Source organism: Triticum aestivum, chromosome 3D, assembly GCF_018294505.1.
Source record: "Triticum aestivum cultivar Chinese Spring chromosome 3D, IWGSC CS RefSeq v2.1, whole genome shotgun sequence".
Lineage (NCBI taxonomy): Eukaryota > Viridiplantae > Streptophyta > Magnoliopsida > Poales > Poaceae > Triticum > Triticum aestivum.
The window spans coordinates 508,818,737-508,843,657 of NC_057802.1; the positions used below are offsets into that span (position 1 = coordinate 508,818,737).

Genomic DNA, 24,921 nt, shown 5'->3' on the forward strand with positions numbered 1-24,921 from the left:
GGATATCCTCCAAGTGTTGATTTATTCATTTGGTATCTTTTTTCACTTGGTTTTTATTTGTCAATTGGTTTCGGTTCTTGAAAGTATTGAGCATGTATATTAACTTCATGTAGTCTCTTTGGCATGCTTTCTTTCTTTGACCCAATATATAGGGGAAACTCCACCAAGTCTCAAATTTGATGAGATGCGCATGAAATTCATTTTCATATCTATATGCACATATTTATGTGGAGTTTGTCCTATGTATTGTTGGTTCTCTAACTCTTTGGTCCCAATGAGGTTGGGTACCATTTTGTTTGTGTTGTTGTTCTAGGAACAATTGGAGATACATTGGATGCTCGGCTCACTCACAAGGAAGGTGGTGTCACCATGAGCTTATTGGAGTAAAGCTAGGATGCTCAATGAACTACTATATACTACCTTCAATTGGTTTCTTCTACATCCTTCCAATGATATCTCGGTAACAAGTATCTTGTCATGCATTATTTTCTTGCATTCAACCTTGTGTAGGTTGCATCTTGGCATGCTATTCATTCCATCTTGTGATACTTGTTTCCTTTCTCAAAGCATCTCAACGACTATCTCATGTTGTTAGTTGTGATGTCTTTGATGGTTGTGTGGTAGGAATTCATTTATATACAACAAGACCATATCTAGACATGTGATATGCTTCCAAGCAAATATCTTATCGTATATGTATGACTTCCTTTTGGATATCTTGTTCCTTCCTGTTGTAACTATTTCGGGTGTACATCCTTCTTTGTAGATATATATATCATCATGATGTCGTCTACCTAGAATCTTATACACTTGAGAGAAGTTGCATCTCTAGATGATATCCTTTCTTTCACGTCCACCTTGTCTTTCTTATGTTATTTCTTTGGTGGCTCTGTGAAAGCTTTTGCCTTGAGTGCGTGTCTTATCTCGTTGCATCTTGATGCACTCTTGTGTGGTGAAGATTATTTTCCTCATGCTTGTCTGTATGAGGCTTTTGCCATCTTAATTGGTATCCCTCGTCTTGATGAGGCTTTTTTCTTCTATCTTCACCATGGGTTGTCGCAAGCTTTGTCGTTTTCTTTTTAGTGAGCTTGTGAACCCATTTGTTAGTTGGGTGTGTGTGGGGAGGAATGTCATGCACCGTGTATCTCATTTATCCAAGACTATGTTGATGCTTAATGCTCATCCTTATTTTAGTCTTCTCAAGTGCTTTGGCATGACTCACACACATCATTTTGGTTGAGCCTATTCTTAAGTTGCCTCTTTTACATGTTGCTCAACCATTTGTTTGTTGCAAGTGCTAGGCTTTGTTTCCTACATGCTCACTTGCACTTGTTGTGAGTTTCTATTGATTTTCGGGGAGTGATGATCCTATTTTGTGCACTTGGTATCCTAATGCAAATATTCTAAGGAGTGCACAAATCATGGGGAGCTTCACTAGTGTATTTAGAATACTCCGTGCTCTCTTGCACTTGTCGTGAGGTTCTATTGATCTTGGGGGAGTGACGATCCTATTTTGTGCTTGTTGTATCCAATTACAAAACTAAATTGTGCACAAATCATGGGGAGCTTCTCTAGTTTCTCTAGAACACTCATTTGCTCATATCATAATGTCTTTTATTCATGTGGCACATAGGATCATTGGTCTAGTTGGTTCAATTGGTATCTTTTGATAGCTTGCTTCAATTGGTATCTTTTGATTGCTTGCTTGCTCGTTTCTCTCTTTGTTATGTCCTTGTGGCATATCATTCTTTTGCAATCTTTGGGCCTCAATATAGTTTGTCTTCCTCCAAGTATTTACCATTGGATATGTGTATTGCATTCCACTCTCTTGTTGAGAAATACACAATTTATCGAGGAACACAATTTATTGGCCTTCTAAGCTTTTCTCCCATTTTGGCAATCGATGCCAATGGGGGAGAAGTTTCAGAGAGTTTTGTGGAGAAGTTTTCAGAGTTTTGTTCTTGCTTTGGTTTTGTTCCTAAGCATCTGCATCTCATACTCATGCATCATTGGTTGTTGCATCGCATGGTGATGCATAATTCCTTACATAAACTCTCTTGAAAGTGGTTGTCATCAATTACCAAAATGGGGGAGATTGAAAGGACATGCGGTGCCTCCATGTGTGGTTTTGGTAATTGATGACATTCTCTATGGACTAATGGTTGCATTGAGTTATATTTGAAGGATTTGTCCATATGCACTTCTTGAAGTCCATGTGTTGGTTTCAAGGAGTTTATGTGTTGACCAAGGTGCTATTAAGGAATTATCCAAAGATTGGTCATGTGAGAGTTGAGCTTATTGCAAGCATGTCTTGAAGAAGAAGATTGTGTGATCATTCATGTTTACCTTCATGACATCATCCAAATGAAGAGAGTTGGAAAGATTCAAGGTTGATGAAGACTAAGTCAAGAGTGAATCAAGTTGATCAACTCAGAAAGCGTAGAAGATGTACCGAGAGGGATCAAGTGATCCCATGGTATGGTAAGCATTGTCCATTGCGCTTTGTGTACTCACCCATGGTCTATGTGAGAGTTCTATGTGGGGTTAGGTACGTGTTCATGGGCTTGCATCAAAAGGAAGATATCACTCAACCCATGGAGAGGATGACATCAAGTGGTGATCGTCATCAAGATTGTCGTGTGCAAGTTCAAGTGGAGCATCACGAAGAGATCAAGTGCTTGAAGCTTGCATCCATTGTGGTATCAATGGACTTGTGAAGATGTGCCGAAGAGTGGCTCACCCATAGTGGAGTATGGGGGAGCAATCATCTAGTCTTCATCGAGCCAATGCAATCAAGAAAGGTGGTCCAACTTGAGGGAGTCAAGATCGTCATCATCTAGCTCAAGTGGACCATGTGCAAGGCAAAGGTTTGCCCTTGATAGGTTTTCTCTTTTACCGGTCTCATGGTGGTAGTTGGGAGACCGGGTTATAGGGTCGATTGTCGTACTATCAAGGGGGGCTCTCGATGAGTAGCTTGGTCGTATCATTCATAGAGAGCTCAAACCATTGCACCCTTGCATCATCTTTCTTGGTTCTTGTTTGATTCTCTTTGTGAGTCTTAGAGCTTATGGGCATCTTGATGACGAGCTCGAGTTCATCGAAAACGGAGTTGACATGCTTCTTCTATTGCGTTTTCGGTGTTGGAGTTTTTACCGCTCTTATTCGAGGAAGGGTTCTCACCATTTCCTCATGGGCCTCTTATCATTTGCTTCTTATTGTTATTTATATCAAAATTGTGTTAGCCCTTGTCGCTAGCTTTCCAACAAACTTGATTTTGTCGAATTCGGAGCTCGTATGCGAAAGTTATGGCTGTTTTGTTCTTAGCTGTTTTTCATAGAGAGGTTGTACCGCCCCATAGAGAGGTTGTACCGGTTGAGCAGTTGTACCGGTGTTTGGAGCGGTTGTACCGCTCCAAAATTGGTCCAAAGGTTGTACCGGCCATGTACCGCTCTACCACCGGACTAGTTTCTGTTTTGGAGCGGTTCTTGGGGGGTTGTACCGGTTTAACCGGTACTACCGGTTCCCCAGGCTATTGTACCGCTTAGAGCTTTTCCTACAGGTTGGTTCTTCCTCTACTTTGACCGGTTGTACCGGCTCATGCACCGGTTGTACTGTTCCTACAGTTTTCTGCACATAATAGACAGATTCGTGGTGACCTATAAAAGGGGGTCTTCTTCCCCATTGAACCTTATCTCTTGAGCTCGTGTTCTTCCCCCATTGTTGACCTTCTTCGAGCTTGCTAACTCTCAATCCCTCCAATGATTCTTGCTAGTTCTTGAGGGAAAAGAGAGAGGAGATCTAGATCCACGTTTCCACCAATCACTTTCTCCTCTAAGTGAGGGGAACCCCTTGGATCTAGATCTTGGAGTTCTTCGTGTTCTTCTTTCGTTCTTCCTCTCATTTTCCTCCCTAGCATTAGTTGCTTTGGTGGGATTTGGGAGAGAAGGACTTGGGCACTCTGTGTGACCTTGCCATTGCATTTGGTGCATCGGTTTGAGTTCTCCACGGTGATACGTGGAAGTGAAGTTTGAGAAGCTTATTACTCTTGGGTGTTTGGGCACCCTAGAGCTTGTTCCTCTTGGGTGCCTTGGCGCCCTAGACGGTTGGTGTTGTTCGGAGCTCAATCATTGTGGTGTAAAGCTCCGGGCAAGCGTCGGGGTCTCCAATTAGGTTGTGGAGATCGCCCCGAGCAATTTGACGGGTACCGGTGACCGCCCCCAAGGGTTGCCAAAGTGTACAGGTTCGGTGACCGCCCCCAAGGGTTGCCATTTGTATGGGTTCGGTGACCGCCCTCAAGGGTCCCTTAGTGGAATCACGACATCTTGCATTGTGCAAGGGCGTGAGGAGATTACGGTGGCCCTAGTGACTTCTTGGGGAGCATTGTGCCTCCACACCGCTCCAAACGGAGATTAGCATCCGCAAGGGTGTGAACTTCGGGATACATTGTCGTCTCCGCGTGCCTCGGTTATCTCTTACCCGAGCCCTTTACTTATGCACTTTACTTTGTGATAGCCATATTGTTCTTTGTCATATATCTTGCTATCACATAGTTACTTATCTTGCTTAGCATAAGTTGTTGGTGCACATAGGTGAGCCTAGTTGTTGTAGGTTTTGTGCTTGACAAATTAATCGTTAGGTTTATTCCGCATTCGTTCAAGCCTAAACCGTAATTATTTTAAGCGCCTATTCACCCCCCTCTAGGCGACATCCACGATCTTTCACCATCAAGTACACAGTCGAGATAGGCATTATGGTATCAGACATCACAAAGTGGGTTTGGACTGCCATTTATCTTACCACTGCAATTATTCATCGACATAATCAACGCCCTGAGATGCCATGAACTCATGCGTGAAGCAATTAGGCCCAAGAAGACTTTTGGGAATATCCATTGTTGACCAAGTTACCATCACCTCCACACTGGCCACACCAAGATTTAAAATGAAGGACCGACTTCCATGCTTTTCAACCAGGAAGATGGTGCATCGATGGATGTCCAACCCACCCTTCTGACTAACCTTCAGTTTTACAACCAGCTTAGCATCTTGTGCCACAGCAACCATGGCTCTGCTTAGCTCGGATGCCTCGGCAGCGATAACCCCATCAAACAGCTGGATTTTGCCACGTGCAACATAAGATGAGCTAGTGTAAGACCCTGCCAAACACAAGCTAAAGCAACTGCCCTTCTCAATTTCTGATATCCCAACCTGTACAATGGCCTACGAGGCACGTTCCAGAACTGCAAACTTTATGTCCACCGAGCCACCATCACCATCCATTCGTTGCGTGTTTACTCTAGCATGTCCTGAGATTCTGTCGTCGAATATGGCAACACCATCAATGCCTGTTGATCATCACCTTCTTCTCCTCCTCCTGTCTTAATCTTCAGACCGAACTCTATCAGCACCGGAGCTTGCATTCTGATGCCTCTCTTGGGGCCAAACATTTGTATAAAGCCTTCATGCTCGACCACCAAAGGATCATTTTTTGTACGGTTGAAGACGTAATTTCGCATGGGATTCAAGAGATCTCTGACAGCCACGTATCCATACAACTGAACTGGGCCACTAACATATGAAGAAGTGTAAGCTAGCTTCAACGAGAATATCTACATCATGGTGTGATACACATGCCTTTTACAAACCCTCTAGTTCGGCATGCAACTGTCATAAGGCACTGTCATCATCATCGACTCCAGACAAGCTGATAGACAATAGAAATCATTCACTAGGTAATTAAACTTATTAACCTCTAACTTTCAACTGAAAATGGACAAAATAGATGGATACAAGCAAAGACTTGAAACCTTGATTTTTGTACTCATATATATGAGACCTAATGTTGTCTAAAACTATAACGTAGAACCAAAACATTAATATGATAACTACAAATACATCAACATGATAATACGGCAGTCCTAAAATTAGGATTAAAACTGCAATACTTCCTGTTGTTATTGTCAACTAATAAATTGATGGCTACAGAAAATGAAGGGAAGATATTGAACTTCTGCAGAGTGTTTTGTGTCGCGACAATGGGAGAATTCAAGCATATGTACATAAAATGTTCAGTTGCAAAAGGTGCCTTGAATATAGCTACATGTTTTTTATGTCAAAAACTAAAAACATACCACTGGTGACTTCTGTGAGTATGTGGGCTGTTCTATACACAACTATAAAGAGTCTAAAAGAATTAACCCAATTTAACTTGCAATGCATTACCAAGTATAACAAACAAGGGGAAGACAGTCCAGTAAAACACGACAATGCATGGACCTTGCCCGATTAAAAGTTTTTTTAATCAACAGAAACAAGTGATTGTAAATGTTCAGTAGATATTTTTTAAAGATCATAAACACACCTATTTTAAAATACCATTAAACGATCCGATTTTAGATATAGCATTAACAGGGAAATTTGGATCCGTACCATTGAAACAACACAAGTTTGGCAAAATACCATTGAAAGATTTGGTGTTAGATATAGAACAAGAGAGTGGTTCTTCTACACCCACTCTCGGTGCACCCACGATGCACCCATGCAAGAACACCCCGTTAGGAAATATCGCCTTCCATTTGGGCCTTTCATATGTTCCAGGCACACCACCAAGAAGCAACACACATTTGGGCCTCTTTCAAAACAAAATCAGCATACTAAATTGTTTAAGTTGTACTCCCTCCGTCCCATAATATAAGAACGTTTTTGATATTAGTATAGTGTCAAAAACGTTCTTATATTATGAAACAGAGGGAGTATCTCATAAAGCACGAACTGTTCTTTGCCTCGCACAAAAGTTGTGTATTCCCAATTAAAAAAACGGACACGCTAAAGCCTCCACAGATGTTCCTGAACCCTCGCAATGGGAAGAACCACAAGACTTCATCTGCAATAGCCCACTCAAGCGATGGTGTGACAACCACAAGAATGGCACCTCTTTCTCCAATAAGCTCGGGTCCTACAACTAGAAGAATGTTATCTGTCTCACTGGAGAGTAAGCCGAAGGATTATTATCCAGAACAACAGTTGGTAGTTGGTACATGGTCAAATCTCTATGGCGTAAAACAATGGCCTTTTGTGCAGAACTATGTCAGATCTCTATTTGGCAACCATGCTACTATTATGCTAACAACCACAGCTGTGATGCTGTTATTGTGAACCATGTCAGAATTAAGTTTGCAAAAAAAAAAAGTGGCAGCAGAAAAATACCACCTCTCAATATTAAAAAATGTCATTATCTTAAAAACTAAAACGTCATGCTGTTATAAATAAAAAATGTCATGCTATTTCCCTAAAAAATGCCATGCTCTTATTAATATCTATCATATCATTATAAAAAAACATCATCTCACTATTAAAAATGTTGTCATATTATAAACAAAAAATGGCATGCTCTTATATTAATAAAAACTGCCATGCCACTAAAAATAAAAAATGACATTAAAAATGTCATCATCTTAATGATAAAAGAATGCCATCATCATAATAATAAGAATGTCATCATACTTAATAAAATGGAATGCTCTTCTTAATAAAACCGCCATGTCGTTGAAAACAAAACTATCATCCTCTCAAACAAAAAATGTCACACTCACATAATAAAAAATGACATCCACTTATAATAAAACTACCCCGTGATAAAGTAAAAAAGGTATTTTATGGATGAAATAAAAACAAAAAACCTTCAAAAATATCATGTTGTATATAAATATACTCCCTCCGTCCCATAATATAAGAGCGCTTTTTACACTAGTGTAGTGTAAAAAACGCTCTTATATTATGTGACAGAGGGAGTAAGTTTTAACACAATTGTTCACGAACTGGTGGTGGAAAGAAAGGTAAAATGGGAACCTTACGTTCTTTTTAAGTAGTAGAGATATTGATACTCGGTGGCTTGAACTTAGTGCAGATTAATATAATGGTTGTGTGCATCACATGATGCAGAGAATGAGTACTCCCTTTTCGAAAGAAAATAGGAAAAATTGCCATGGCTAAACATTTGGTCTCTGCTTAAATGGTTGCCGATTTTTTGGCATGCCAAAATGTCTCTTTGTCAACCACAATTCATTTTTCTTGTCATCTTTGGCTAGGGTATCTCGTGCCTCCCGCTGGTGCCACCGTCGGTCTACCTCGCCTCCTATGGTCTTAGGGCCATGGAAGCGCGGTGGATCCCGACCCTTGCGTGCGAAAGGCTTCGTGTTTCATGTTTTTTTGAATTTTGTTAGGCATCATGTCTTGCTTAAAGAGGCGATGCGGCGACGGCTCTCTAAGCATGTAATAAGGTTCTTTCCGTCTAGTCCCCGTTTCGGTGGTGTTTCTAGCATTGTCAGAGAGCGTGTGGAGGTTTGTTCCCGGTGGATCTCGGGGGATTCAGTCGGCGTTTGTGTTTGGTGGATCCATTTGGATCATGTCTTTGTTCGTCCGTGTTCGTGTGTCTACAGGTTGGATCCTTCCGATCTACGCTTCCCTTCATTTGTGGCGGTTGTTGTTCTGGTGCGCTGGTCCTATGGGGCCTTAGCAGTTAGCACGACGACTTCTTGACTGTCTACTATGATACGGTTTGCCCAGCTCTATGAGGGAGGCCGTAGACGGCGGCGCGCCTTCGGCTCGCTTTATTGTTTGTAGTCGTCGCTAGATGGTCTACGGATCTGGATGTATTTTTTTATTTCTCGTGTTTTTGTACTATCTTGACCGCTAATGAATAGATCGGAAGCCTTTCTGGCAAAAAAACTCATGGGTAGACAAACTAGAAAAATATTTTGGCTAGCCAAAAAGTACTTTGTGTCCAGGCTAGCTAAAAATTTATAAGGCAATTATTAGTAAAACAAAATTTATACCTTAATAATAAATGAGCTATTGCTCTGGTCATACGTCACAAAAATTACCCTCAATGTTACAAAATATTACCCACCAATGCAATCTATAAGTGATAAAAATGTTTCCCATGGAGGAATCCCCCACCTGGGCCGGCCCATGCAGTAGGGACCTCTTATACTGCGATTTGCACGCTGGGAGAAGATGCAGCGTGCCCGTTTGGGTCGGCCCAAGTCTGGGCGGTCTGTTTTTTAATTTTTTTCCTTTTCTTTTTCTTTTTTGTTTTTTCCTACTTTAAATAATTTGGGACTTCAAAAAAGTTTCAAAAATTAAAAATGGGAATTTATAATAAAATGTTTAATAAATCATAAAATATTCATGATTTTGCAAAAAGATGTTTGCTTATTCAAAAAATGTCCAAAATTTTGAAAAAAATGTTCATACTGTTTTTTAAAGTTTGTGTATTGATTTTTTAATGAAATTGAACAAAATTTTAAAAATTCGAAAAAATGTTCTTAATGGTAAAATATACTAAAAATTCAAAGATGTTCATGAATTACAAAATAGTTTGCCTATTCATAAAATGTTCGCTGATTCAAAAAATTCTCATGCATTTAAAAATGTTTGTTAAATTAAAAAAATGTTCATGAATTCCAAAAATCGTTCCATCAATTTCCAGGAAAAATGTTTGTCGATTGTAGAAATGTTCGCCGATTGAAGAAAATTGTTTTAAAAAATGTTCACAATTTAAAAAAAAATGTTTGCAAATAGTAAAAAAAATATTCATGAAGTAAAAAGACATGTTCTTGATTTTGGAGAATGTTAAAAATTTGTAAAAGTGTTCACAAATTTGAATAATGTTCATGATTTCAAATATGTGCACGAGTTTTAAAAAAATGTTCATGATTTCGCGAAATTGAGAGTGATAGTGTTTCTCGGTGATGCAGCAAAATGTGGTTATGGCCATTGGAGATTATGATTTTTTAATTTTTCGTTGCAACGCACGGGCCCTTTTGCTAGTATATCTAATGTCTGCAACAGACCATGGAAAACATGTTAAAGAGCACTTTTGGTAAGACAAAAGGCCATAGCCCAAGTACTGCATAGCCCTGCTTTATGTTATAGAGCAAACACCACCAACAGGGTACATCCAACAGCCACGTATAAGTTCAAGCCATGTGAATGAAGAGGCATGGCACACTATGGGCAGCCAAGAGGACAGCCAATGCCAGCAGGTCGACCTGCCGCTATGACATTAGCTGTCTAACGACCACACGAGCAAATGCCAAATAATTCCTAAAACTAGTAGCACTCAAATTTGCACATAAATCTCAAGACAAACAAAGCAAAGAGTGCAACAAATTTTTTTTTTGAAACGGAGGCAAAAGAATTGCCTCATCGATTAATTAAGAAGAAGAGAATTGCCCAATTAATTTACGGAAAACCGGGCGAAAACCGATACAAACAAACTCACTCAACACGAAGCACCACGGCCACACAGATGGCCCGCCAAGTGCTCCCAACACCCAACAAGCACAACCCTCAACACTTCTACAATGCAACGGAACCCGGGGTGAGAAAACGGCAATGATGACTCAAAATACCAAGGCCACGCTGACAACACGAGAAACCGAGCACAATCCATCATGACATCACGGATGCCTTCCCTCTCGCATCGTCAACCATAGGAACCTCCAGCTGCTCACTTGACAAAGGTGAATCTTGACCCTCGCTCGAGGTCGTCGACGTGTCCACCTTCATATGATCCACTGATAAACTCAGACATAGCTCCCTAAGCTCGGGCATGACCTGCAGTACCGGAGCCACAAGCATGGCAATGGACTCGCCCTTAGTGGAAGACAACATAGGATGGGAGGTAGGCATCGAGGATGAATTGTCTCCAACACGAGGGGAGAAGGAGCCATATAACTCCGCCCCCCTCTCCTTCGCGGAGCAAACACCGGCCGCACAAGGAGAGTGCGGCGTCAGAGAGGTCTGCAACATAGCCGGCGCAAGGGAGAGTCTACTCAGAGCAGCCTCCGCTAGCTCTAAAAAGCTCCCAACACGCGCCAGACAACCTTGCAGCAACGCGGTCTGATCAGCCAAAGCGGACTGCAACATCAGCTCCGATGAGGTTGGTGAGCCAACGGTACCAGAGACGACAGACGCCCAAAACCCACGATGAAGCGCCTTGGATGTGAGTGCGGATCTCATCGGACCCTCACATGAAGCAAGAGCAGGACGATGCACGACGTCGAGCTGCGACACGAGCGGCACATCATTGCATGGCAGTGAGCTTAGAGGACGCCATGGGTTGCAACATCCACGCGCACGATGACCGTTCTTCAAACAACGGGAGCACCGCAACGGCTCTTTGCAAACAGCCGCGCGATGACCATGAGCAAAGCATCTATAACATCTACCGCGAAGCCAAGTAGGGATGGGACGAGGAGCCATTGTCGAGGAAGGCGATGAAGTCGGACGACGCGGGCCGCGCCGTGGTAGCACCTCCTGCCAACCCTCATTTGTGTCTGCGTCATGCCCCACGCACATCCCTCCAGAATCGAGGGCCTTGGTGGCAGCCTGCGGTGTCTGGGGAGCCAACTCCTCTTCGTCATCTTCATCTTCATCGTCGTCAGCAGCGGAGGCCCACAACACCGCCCGTGGAGGCAGCGTCACGGCCATTTCCTCTTCACAGCCTACGTCGTCCCCATTGACAGAGGCAACAGGGGCCGGCAGCAACACATCTGAGGCGGCATCGGCAAGGACAGGGGAGCCAGGCGTTGGGGCCGAAGCAGTTGTCGACACAGTCTCCGAACAGGGCGTGCACGCAGCCTTAAGACCCCCGTCCTCCCTCCTGAACCTGGAAGCTGGGGGCAGCGGCCGCGGTCGAGGGAGAACACCGGCGACCGGGGTAGTGCCTGCAGCCTGAGCGCACGACGCAGACGGCGCAAGGACGACGGGTGCAGCAGCCGGAGACGCCGATGGAGTGGTGGCCGCCGCGGAGGCTCGGGCGAGCAGCATTGCCGGGCGAACCGAGAGACGGGGCGCCGCCGAGACTGGCGTGGGAGAGATCTTCGCGGGGTACCCGGATCCGGTTACGGCGGCCGCAACGGAGGACAGAGGCCGGAGATCCGGGCGACGGCGGCGCCCGCCCAGCCGCAACTTGCGCGGACGCGAGAGCGCCATCCCTTCCCAACGCATGACGCCGAGCCGAGCCGAGCCTAGCAGAAGAGAGAGGGCGAGCAGGGGACTCCGGATCTGGCCTGGGCAGCTGCACAGCTAGCCGGAGACGGGAGATCGAGGCGCCGCCGCCGGGGGCGCTCACCCGACGCGGGTGCTGTCGCGGGAGCTCATCCCTTGGGATTGTAAAATTCAGTCGTAAACTGTTGAAACTTTAGTGCAACAATTTTTCATGACACCACAAACTGGTGTTATTTCACATTCGCATGGGTAGGTTTCAGAGCACTTGAATACGCTATCAAGTACACAACTGAGATCGACATTATGGTATTAGACATCACAGAGTGGGTTAGGAGTGCTAGTTTTCTTACAAGTGAATTATCAATCGTCAAACTCAATGCCATCAGATGCCTGGAACTCGTACCTAAAGCAATTAGGCCCAAGAAGATTGTAGGGAATATCCATAGTTGACCAAGTTACCATCACCTCCACAGTGGCCAAACCAAAATAGAAAGGCAAGCTTTGAGTACCATGTTTTTCAACCCGGAAAGCATCGCATCGATACATGTCCGGCCCACCCTTCTGACTGAGCTTCAATGTTACAACCAACTTTGCATCTTGCGCCATAGCAACCACGGCCCTGGTTAGCTCAGATGTCTCGGCGGCGATAACCCCATCAAACAGCTGGATTTTGCCACGTGCAGCATAAGATGGGCTAGTGTAAGACCCTACCAAACACAGGCTTAAGCAACTGTCCTGCTTAATTTCTGATATGCCAACCTGTATGGTGGCCTCCGAGGCTTGTTCCAGAAGTGCAAACGTTATGTCCATTGAGCCACAATCACCATCCAATCGTCATGTGATTACCCTAGCGTGGCTTGTGCCTCTGTCGCTGAATTGGGCAACACCATCAATGAGCTCTAGATCACCACCTTCTTCTCCTCCTGTCTTAATCTTCAGGTCAAACTCAATTACCACAGTAGCGTGCATTCTGATGCCTCTCTTAGGGCCAGACATCTGTATGAGGCCATAATGCCCCACAATGAAAGGATCATCTCTTGTACGGTTGAAGGCATAGTTGCGCATAGGGTTCAACAGATCTCTGACAGCCACGTAGCCATAAAACTCAACTGGGTCACCAACATACGATGTGTTAGCTAGCTTCAGCGAGAATATCTGCATCATGGCGCAATATGAATGCCTTCCACAGACCCTCCAGTTAGGCATGCAACTGTCATAAGGCACAGTCATCATTGGCTCCAGACAAGCTGATCGACAACAATAGAAATCATTCAGTACATGATTAAAACAATTAACCTCCAGCTTTCAACTGAGACAAAATAGATTGATACAAACAAATATTACGAATCATGATTTTCGTACTCATACATATGAGACCTAATGATGTCTAAAATTATAATGTAGGACTGAAACATAAATATGGCAATTACGAATATTAACATAATAATACAGCAGTCATAAATTTGGATAAAAACCATAATGTTAAGCATAGCCTACTTAAGCATGGCAAAATTCCTATTGTTACGGCCATCTAATAAATTGTTGGCTACAGAAAATGAGTGGAAAATACTGAACTTGTGTAGTGTGCTTCGTGGGATGAGAATGAGAGAGTATGTACACTAAATGTCTAGTTGCAAAAGTTGCTTCACATATAGCTAATTATGACTTTTTTTTATGTACCATTGGTGAATTTTGCAAGTACATGGCATGTTCTAGAATATGCAGCAGCTGTATGAAAACAGCGGATCATGATTAATTTAAACGGGCTTGGAACTGGGACATCGTCTTGCGCATATAATCTAAAGAATGAACTGAATTTAACTTGCAAAAAATTACCAAGTAAAATAAACAACAACACGAGGATCCATCGATCTTGTGCATCTAAATATTTTTAATCAACAGAAACAAGTGATTGTAAATGATCAATAGACATTTTTTAGATCATACAACACACATATTTTAACTTTAGATATACCATTAACAGGGGAAAATTGCATCTGTACCGTTAAAATAACACCATTTTGGCAAAATATTACTGAAAGACCTGACTTCAGATATATAGCATTGAGAAGAACACTGTCAAAATAGACGATTCCGTTTGGGCCTTCCATATGTTTTTGTCCATTGCCTCCATGGACGTCCCTGCCATGTTAACCCCTGACCTACACTACGCCAAGACCGAAAGGCATGCACAAGGGTCAGCCCAACAAATGACCCCCCCCCCCCCCCACCACGGAGAAACAACACGCAAAGGGAAAGGAGGGGAGAGAACCAAGTTGTTAAGTTCTGTCTCATCATCAAGTAGAAATGTTCCTTGCCTAACCCAAGTGTGGTCTTAATAAAGTTATAAAAGAAAATCCAGAGGCGCTAAAGTCTCCACGGATGTTGCTGAACCCTCGCAATGGGAAGAACAACAAGACTTCATCTGCAATAGCTCACTCAAGCCCAGGTGTGACACTAGAAGAATGGCACGTATTTCTATAATAAGTTCAGATTCTAGAACTAGAAAGAATGCTATCCATCTCATCTGAAGGAATAAACCGAAGGCTTATTATCAAGAATTATAGTTGGTACTTGGTACATGGGCAAATCTCTCTGGTGTAAAACTATGTCAGATCTCTATTTGGCAACCATGCTACTATTATGCGAACAACCCCTGTTGTGATGTTGTTGCTGTGAACCATGTCAGAATTAAGCAACTGTGTTGCTATTATACTGAATGACAGCATTTAAATGTTCCTTGTGTGTTGAATCCAGTTGAAAATGTCGTAGTTAATGGCAGGATAACAGATATGGAAGATTGCAAAATGATGTGTTCTTTTGATGGCAAAAATCTGAAGTTGGCATTTTGCCAAAGTTGTGCTCTTGTAAGTGTTCAGATCGAGAAACCACATAAAGAGGTGCCCTTTAGGGATTTGGTAATACTAAAATCACCTATATGAGCTAACCTAAGATTCGACAATTGAAATGGAAAAAAATCAAAAAAAAAAATTGAGATGGAAAGAGTTGCGTACTCTCACTGGTATCATAGAGACGGTAAACTTTAGCCCAATAACCGTCGCTTCTGTAGATGGATCCATCGCCATGCTTCAATTTCCAAAGCAGTTCAGCACGCACGACGCCGTCGAGGGGACGCCCGTCGGCGCCCAAGGGTACTCTGCTCTGGGGAGCCGTCGACGATGCAACCGCCTCTGCGCCGCCTCTCTCCATCCTACTTCTCCTCTCTTCGTTTGGATCCTCGCAACCTCACGGAGTCATAGACGATGAGACGGCTTGTGCGCCACCGCTCTCCATCCTTCCCTTCTCTTCGAAGGGGTTGCCGCCGCCCAAGGTCATTCCGCTCCTCGGAGCCATCGACGACCCGGCCTCTTGGGCGCCGCCGCTCCCCATCTCTTTTTTCCCCCTTCGACTGGATTTTGGCATTGGTCAGGGCATCTCCAGCCGAGAAAATCGACTATTTGCCACTTTCAATATCGGGTTTCGCAAAACTGTCACTCTCAACATTGGCTTTGTAAAAATGCCACCCAGTTCGTGTGCATTTTGATTACCATGCCATTTTTCCTTTTTCAATTACTTTTCTTTTTCTTTTCAATTTTCTGGCACCTGAAAGGACCAAAGTACCCTTGTCTCTTTCTACCTTATCCAATCTGTTTGTGGTCTGGTCTGTACCGGATTGCTCTGAGGCTAGCTTGTTCTTGTCGTCATGGTCGCTCGTTGTCGTACCTCGTTGATGCCCGCGCGAGCTACCCAACTCGCCGCCCTAGCTTGACCACGCCTGAGCGAGAACTGCAGGTCGCCGCAGGTGCTCGCCCATGGCTGCGCGCGCCGCTGCAACTCGCCCTCGTCACTGCAGCTCTCCGCCGGCGCTCATCCATGTCTACACACGCCGGCACAGTTCGCCCTCGCGTCGCGAATGCTTACGCGTGCCAGCGCAGTTCGCCGTGGGTGCTCGCCCCCTTGCGGATGCTTGCGCGTACTCGCTGCGGGTGCTCACCTATGCCTGCGCGCGACAGCACAGCTCGCCCTCCCCTGCGTGTGTTGGCGCAGCTCGCCCCGCGACATGCCTGACAAGTGGGTGGTGCTGAACATCAGCATCAGTGGCATGATGGCAGCAGCCGCTGGAGGAGATGGATGCGTGTCAAGTTCTGACGGTGTTGAATGCAAGCAACCTTTAAATGACGTTTGCTGTAACCTTTAGTTGATGTTGGATTGCAACTTGGCAATTACATCAAGAATATCATGTCATGTTTAATTTCATGTCCAGAATCAACTGAGCAACAATACGACAAATAAATAATGCCGCAAATTTCAGTCCATAAGCTACTTGCCACAATGTTTTCTTTTGCACTTACTGTAGCTTATTCAGAGACAAGAAATGAAATTGTGACTAGAAAAAGTATGCAAACCTCAAATTTTAGTACATTAGCAAGGGAGAGACATATAGACACTTCAACCATGATTGGTAGATGAATATGAAATGTGTTCACTTCTCACAAAATAAAGTGATGAGTTCACATAATAAGTTCACAGCTCAAAAAATATATGAGCTCACAGCTCAGAGAAATGTGTTCACTTCATGCAACTTTTTCTGTAATTCTTTAGCACCCATACTGGGTGAATCTCTAAGGATACTCACAGCCTTGCTAGCAACCCAGTTCTGAGATGGTGTTATGGTCTTCACCCTGCTGCTTGAAATACAATCATGTTGATCAACTAAGACCGTGACCTCCACATATACAGTTTTAGAAGGAATGGATGTTAGATAGTAAAATAGGACAGACATACGCACATACGTAATTTATAATTAATAAATGGAGGTTAGACAGTTATCCATATTTCACCTTTATAGTACATTTGTCATCCTGTAGGCCGCCAACAATTCTCCAAGGGCAATCTTCACTTGACTTGCAGAACCCTCTAAATCTCTTCTTATCTGACTTCTTCGTGCCTAGATCAAACTCTTCATTGATGGCAAATTGTCTTACTGCTAACCTGAATTCCTTCATTGATGGATACATAGTGCCAAGGTCCATTTTTGGCTGGTCTTTATCATATGTAATCACTACTTCATTTGGTATGGCATCACTAACAGGAATGGCAGCACCTTCATTATCGGTCCCCTGCTCAACCATTCTACGACGCTTTGGTTCAGTCTTACATTTTTTCTCTTCCTTGTCATCCTTCAAGCCCAAAATCTCACATAGTTGATTCTCACTCACTAGTTCAATTCTACCTTCATCATCATGTGTTACTATTTGTAAGTTATCCCAGTCAACTTCTATGATAGGTGGTGTTGGTTGTACAGTTGAAGAAGCCTCAACCAATAAATATGGATTATCAGTACTAGTACTGCTACCAAGCGCGACCTCCGAATCATGCCTATTCCAGACAATTAGGAAAACATGAACACAAGACTGAGTTAGTGATCAGACTTCTACAATGCATGTATCTAGCTCAACTTAAAGACAATGCAAAAAATATGTGTAATCATCCTCTAGTTCCTCAACATAATTTACTACTTCCCTTCGTAATTAAGTTTACATTCGCTTCTGTTGTAAATTGACAGCCTATCACTGCCACCAGGATAACAATGAAAAAACTACCTCTGTTTAATTAATGCTTACATTATGAGCGCTACTTCTGTTGTAAATTCTTCTCAATAAGATGGTATATCATCATTCGGATTTATACATCAATGGTTATCTACAGGGAGTAGATGAGGGATGATGAATGTGCTTCCCACAGATTCCATACGTCACATGAGGAGCTTTGTTGAACTGGAATCAAACAAACAAACCAAGGGAAAGATAAAACATAATACCGTCCAGAAAGATTGGGTTCCATGTCGCCACTGCGGTACTGGGTGACGGGCAGCACGCGACGCCGCGGAGATTGGCGGCACGCGGCGTTGAGGCAATCAGCGGCGTCGCGACGTCCAGGAGATGGGGGCGGCGTCCAGCGATTGACCCAAGAAGTCCTGGCGGCCAGGGATGCGGCAAGCACGGTATTCACGGCGGGCAGCACGCACTCGTCCGCTTCAAGTGCTGATCTGATGCCAAAGTACGTGAAGATAGCTATAGGGGTACTTCGGTCCTTTCAGGTGCCAGAAAATGGAAAAGAAAAATAAAAGCAATGAAAAAAGAAAAAATGGCATGGTAATCAAAGGGCACACGAACTCGGTGGCATTTTTGCGAAGGCAATGTTCAGAGTGGCAGTTTTGCGAAGCCCGATATTGAAAATGGCAAATAGCCGATTTTCTCTCTCCAGCAGCAGATAAAAAATCACACCGACCAAAAAAACTTCTTTTCTGTTTTGAAAGGAAAACGAAACATTTTTAGGAAAAAAAACCCAACTGTTGTCACGACCAAAAAATTTCACAAGCCCCCTAAAAATATCACAAGTGATACATATTTGGGTCACCACTAGCAGCCGACCAAAAAACCACAAAATGATGGCATCAAGACCAATCACCGCTTGGTGAATTTTCATCGTCAATGTGCCGCCGTGCATTGCCAGCCGGCCAGAAGCACGCGTGCCTGGCATGTCACATGCCCGGTCCGACACGCGTGTTTGGGACCGTGTCTGGACCGCGAGGCGAGGCCCACGTGCCGACACTGCACGACCCTTTTTTATTACTTTTTAACAACAAAATTTGGGGTAAATTAGGTTACACCGCTATGTCTCCTACCTCTTGTGTATGTTCTATTTAGCCTAATAGTCCCCTAAAAAAATTAGCCTAGTAGCCTAGCACGATTGTAGAAAATTGCCCTAGTTTTCGGACTGTTTTTTTGACTTTGATTGATCTAGGCTATGGTAGGGTGTTTTTTCAAGAAGAAACAGAACCAAATAATGATGCATATGAAGGTGCCCATTAGGCGGAGGCAAAGTCTGTCAAATGTCACTGCAGCTAGTCTTTTGAAGTCTTCTATTCACAAAGAAATTAATTTGGATGAGTTGCCTTATGACCCCGCTGATCGGAAGAGAATTTTTCAAAGTACACAAGAAATCCCAATAAGCAATATGGGATAAGACGCAAATTTTTAACAAGGGAATCTTATAGGCCACCACTTAATTTTGATTATCCGCAGAGGGAGATTGGAGATACTCAACGGTGATTTAATCCATTGGTTTGATGAATATGGTCGTTGGCTTGAGTATAGTGACAAAGTGCATAAGGCCTTCCGTTGTGTTGCTACCTTTTCAAAGATTACAACGAGGGACAAGCTGGTAGTGGTGCATTTGCAGTTAACAGCTGGAACAAAAATTAGTACTATCAAGTTATCACAACGAGTCAATGAGCGAATCCAATGGCCAAATTTTCTTGCTCCGCCCCTCGCTAGATGGTTTTTTCTCTGTCTTTAATCTTCAATACAATGTTCTCCTCGATGTTAGGAGTTCTATCCGATGTAATCTTCTTTTGCGGTGTGTTTGTTGGGATCCGATGAATTGTGAGTTTATGATTTGAATATCCTTGAGAAGTAATTGAGTCTTTTTTGAACTTTATCATGCATGCTTTTTATAGCTTTATATTTTTCTCCGATCTATCCGTTTGGTTTGGCCAACTAGATTGATTTATCTTCAGTGGAAGGGTGATTTGTGATGAATTCAATCTTGCGGTGCTCCATCCCATTGACAGAAAGGGACAAGACATGCATTTGTATTGTTGTCATTAAGGGTAAAACGACGGGGTTTATTCATATTAGTTTAGTTTACTTTGTCTATATCATGTCATCTTGCTTAAGGCGTTACTCAGTTTTTATGAACTTAATACCATAGATGCATGCTGGATAGCGGTCGATTGGTGGAGTAATAGTAGTAGATGCACACAGGAGTCGGTCTACTTGTCTCGGATGTTATGCCTATATACATTATCATTGCCTTGAATATCGTCATAACTATGCGATTTTCTATCAACTGCCCAACAGTAATTTGTTCACCCACCGTATGTTATGTGTTCGGGAGAGAAGGCTCTAGTGAAAACTATGGCCCCCGGGTCTACTTTAATCATATATAAAAAATCCAACATACCTTTGCTGCAATTTTATTTCTTTTGTTTTTTTCTATCTACCACTACGAGATTTGATCCTTATAATTAACGAGTTCAAGGGGATTGACAACCCTCTTGCCCGTGTTGGGTGTAAGTATTTGCTTTTGTGTGTGCCGGTGTTGTTCACGAAGCTTTGCGTGATTCTCCTATTGGTTCGGTAAAGCTTGGTTCTCACCGAGGGAAATACTTATCTCTATAGTACTGCATCTCATCTCCTCTTCGGGGAAAGTCCCAACGCAGCTCAGAAGTAGCAATCACGTTTTCTGGGTCTTAGGATATCGTTTAGTGTAACAATACTCCTAAAACAACATTGGGATTATGACATTGGGAGAACGATTATATTGAATCGACCTAAACTTATTTGCCAAGAAGAGAATGCACATGGCTTAGAGGAGGCGGCGTCGGTGGCTCGGCCGATGTCTCCCCTTGGTTCCCTGAATGGCGTGAAGATGTTGGCGATGAGGTAAATTTTGACATTCCCCTCAGTATTTCAATTTGAGTCATTTTAGTATATTTCTCCTCCCATACAACAATTTGATACATGTCTGCAGAAGGTACTAAATCACCTAATTACCTCTGCAAAGAAAGAACTTGGCCTCGCGTTTGTGGATGCTCCCGTTCTTCATTTGAAGCAAACTGTCGAGAAGAAAATGCAAAGTCTTGAGCTGAAAGCCTTCTCCAACTCTGCATAATCAAGTGATGGTGGTTTCATCGGTGATGGGATTACCAGGCAATACTTTGAAAGCCTTACTCCAACTCTGCATAATCAAGTGAATCTGGTGTCCCCGGCAATTTCTTTGGCTTTCTTACATGATCCTTATGTGATGGATGCAGCACTCCTTGCGTCCTCACAAATTAATATTCTACCGGTCAACAACAGCACAAGTGATGAAGCAGACATGGGATCCCACTGGCTAGTCATGGTTTTGTACAGACCAATCAACAGTGCGCCTCGACTGGTGCACCACGACAGCAGCGAAGGTCGCATTAATAACGCAGTCGTGGAACGTCTCGCCTCCTCAATTCGCTGTGTGTTGCCTCCCTTCCAAGCATCGGTCATCGAGCATGCAAGCACTCCACTACAGGATAACGGCGCCGATTGCGCAGTTTTCGTGATGGCAATTGCCAATTACGTTGGCAGCTAAGCAGTGACCATCAAGGACAGCAGCCGCAACAAGATTGGGTGAATACACTCGTGGGCGATCTAGACCATAATGTCGTCACCCAGATGAGAAATGATGTTATAGGGTTTCGACAAATAAAAAATATAGTTAAAGGTTATAAAATACAATAATTCAGGAACAATCTACTGCACTATGCCGAATTTATTCAGGAACTCACTACATTCGTCCTAATCGATTCATTATGCCAAAAAAGGAATGCATGAAGGCCTTTGTGTGAGTCAAGTACCAAAATTTTGGCTCCGGTACGGGTCAAATATATATAATTATTCATACTAAATTTTAATATTTGTTTATACAATATTATTTTAATCACAACCATACCTAGTTTAATATGGCAACATTGGGCTATTGTTTGCATCGAGATTTACAATAAAAGTAAATCAAAACACTCCTTCAATAACATGTTTAAACTAAATCCTCTTAATTGTGAAAATCTGACAAAATCGCATGTTTTCTTTGATTATTTTGTGACACTTGCATGAATATAGTTTATATGTTTGTGATGTATCCTTAAAAAATTTAGTAGAGATCTGTAACATGTATGATATAAGAAATATCTCGACAGAAGTCTCTATAATGAGATATGAGAAAATAGAAAAATCTAGATTATATAAGATGTTTACAAGAAGCTTGTTACTGAACCATCACATTTTTTTTCTATTCCAAGGTGTCTTACATATTATGTTGGGTTCGATAATTTGTCCCAATTCCCCAAACGATCCCAACTCGCACACAAAAACAACCCCTAGTTGCATCTATCTTGCACACCCTTTGTCGTAGGCCCTCGCCCTCGTCGACCTTACATCCGACGCCAATCCACTTTGCATGTATAATTGTATCGCCCATTTCCTATTTTCTGCAGGTATGCATTAATATCTGATCCAGATTCTTGCTACATCCCTTTACTACAACAATGTCGAGCTATATTACAAAGTGTGCAACTTATAGAGTAGGGTGCAGATGAGCTCGGATGCAGAAATGGATTTTTTTTCGTCAGCATGGGTGCAGATGAGCTCGGGTGCAGAAATGGATTTTCGCAACTGAGTAGGGCGTTTTGGTGCCTAGGCTCATCTGCACCCGGTTAGAAACAATTTCGTAAAAAATTCAAAACAAATTCAAAAAATTCCAAATCTTATTTGTGCGGTAGACAATTTGATGTGTGAGGCCCGCTCCGAATTTCAAGTCATTTGGACATTTGAGCACCTCTTAGCAAAAAAGACAAATCAGACCAAAACAGTACATAACAATAAACATTTTTACAGACTCCCAATTTGTCTTTTTTGCCGAGAGCTCCTCTGATGTCCAAATGATTTGAAAATTGGAGCGGACCTCACGCATCAAATTGTCTACAACACAAAAAAATTAGAATTTTTTGAATTTTTCTAGTATTTGTTTTGATTTTTTCGTCAGCGTGGGTGCAGATGAGCTCGGGTGCAGAAATGGATTTTCGCAACTTATATGGGTACTATCTTTCATTTGTATGGTCCCGGCTGGATGCTTGTTGCCTAACTTCATTGTGGCCTCCATGTTAGCTTTTGCGTCACATATAGGTTCCCTCGTGTTAGCTTCATTTCCTTTTGGATTACCTCCTACCCTTAACTAATGGATCGACTCACTGAATTAGGTTCTACAATGTATGTACTACTACTACTACTACTACTTATAATGCATTTGGGTTCCTATAATATACTCTCTGTGTAGCTAGATGACCTGATCTATGTTCCCCGGCTCTTGTGACATTCATGATTCCACGTATCTCATCTACCATTAATTGTTGACATTGATCTCGCTTTCTAACACACGATGTGGAGGCATCACCCTCTTCCAAGTCTAAGGATCCCATCGTCATCAATATCTCCGACAATGAGGAGTAGCTTGTTTTTTTAGCTTACTATAAGGACCTATGTTCGGCTAGCTACGCAACTTAAACATGTTCGGTTTACCTGTTGCATGTGATGCTCCTGCTTTTCCTTTAGAAATTCCAGTGAATTTTCCTATGTAATATTACTATGCAATCTGATCCTCTAATATATATGTTTTATATTATGCAATGTGGTGCTCAGTTAACTGTTGGTTCATTTGTTGTGATGTCTAATTCTGCAATGTGATGTTCAATTCTTGTGGGTGCAATTTTGTATTGTTATGCATGTGAGAAAAAAATCGAATTTGGTTGTATTAAGTACATGAGAAATATATACGATTGTTATATTTCTAAGTTGTTAAGCATGCTTGGTTTGGTTAACTGTCTGATCTTCTAGTATGTTCTATTGTACAATGTGGTGCTCAGTAAACTATTTGGTTCATTTGTTGTGGTATTCAGTTAAATGTTCTGAATCTTCAGTTGTGAAGTTCCATGTTTTTCAACACGGAAAACATCACATTGATACATGTCCTGCCCACCCTTCTGACTGAGCTCCAATGTGACAACCAACTTAGCATCTTGCGCCACAGCAACCACGACCCTGCTTAGCTCAGATGTCTCGGCAGCGATAACTCCATCAAACAGCTGGATTTTGCCACGTGCTACATAAGATGGGCTAGTGTAAGACCCTACCAAACACAGGTTTAAGCAACTGTCCTACTTGATTTCTGATATCCCAACATGTACATTGGCCTCCGAGGCTTGTTCTAGAAGTGCAAACGTTATGTCCACTGAGCCACAATCACCATCCAATCGGCGTGTGATTACGCTAGCATGGCTATTGCATCTGTCGCTGAATTGGGCAACACCATCAATGAGCTCTAGATCACCACCTTCTTCTCCTCCCGTCTTAATCTTCAGGTAAAACTCGATTACCACAGTAGCTTGCATTCTGATGCCTCTCTTAGGGCCAGACATTTGTATGAGGCCATCATGCCCCACAATGAAAGGATCATCTCTTGTACGGTTGAAGACATAGTTGCGCATAGGGTTCAACAGATCTCTGACAGCCACGTAGCCATACAACTCAATTGGTTCACCAACATATGACGTGTTAGCTAGCTTCAGTGAGAATACCTGCATCATGGCGCAATATGCATGCCTTCCACAGACCCTCTAGTTAGGCATGCAACTGTCATAAGGCACATTCATCATCATTGGCTCCAGACAAGCTGATCGACAACAATAGAAATCACTTAGTACATGATTAAACAATTAACCTCCAGCTTCCAACTGAAAGGAGACAAAATAGATTGATACAAACAAATATTATGAATCATGATTTTCTTACTCATACATATGAGACCTAATGATGTCTAAAATTATAATGTAGGACTGAAACATAAATATGATAATTACGAATATTAACATAATAATACAGCAGTCATAAAATTTGGATAAACACCATAATGTTAAGCATAGCTTATTTAAGTATGGCAAAATTCCTATTGTTACTGCCTCTAATAAATTGTTGGCTACAGAAAATGAGTGGAAAATAGTGAACTTGTGTAGTATGCTTTGTGGGATGAGAATGGGAGAGTATCTCTACTCCTAATGAAGCAGTTGGTAGTCTTCATTCTGGGTTTATTGTCCCACCTCCCATCTTTGTCTGGCTTTTTTCGTCCTCATCCGTCTGGGTTTTTTCGTCTTCATGCCACCTCCCTCTACCCCTCGATTTTATCTCGCACGTCACAAAAAACTAGGCAACAAGGATCCCCTTGCACGTAACAAAAGAAAACCAGACGACAAGGCTCC

At 42.7% G+C, this 24,921-nt stretch overlaps 3 pseudogenes; all 3 read right to left on the minus strand.

The window, feature by feature from the left end:
• Window positions 1–4,805: 4,805 nt before the first annotated feature.
• LOC123076412 (uncharacterized) lies at window positions 4,806–11,999 on the minus strand (annotated as a pseudogene).
• A 111-nt stretch (window positions 12,000–12,110) lies between these two features.
• On the minus strand, window positions 12,111–22,772 carry LOC123076413 (uncharacterized; annotated as a pseudogene).
• A 793-nt stretch (window positions 22,773–23,565) lies between these two features.
• Window positions 23,566–24,769, minus strand: LOC123076414 (uncharacterized; annotated as a pseudogene).
• Between the last annotated feature and the right edge of the window lie 152 nt (window positions 24,770–24,921).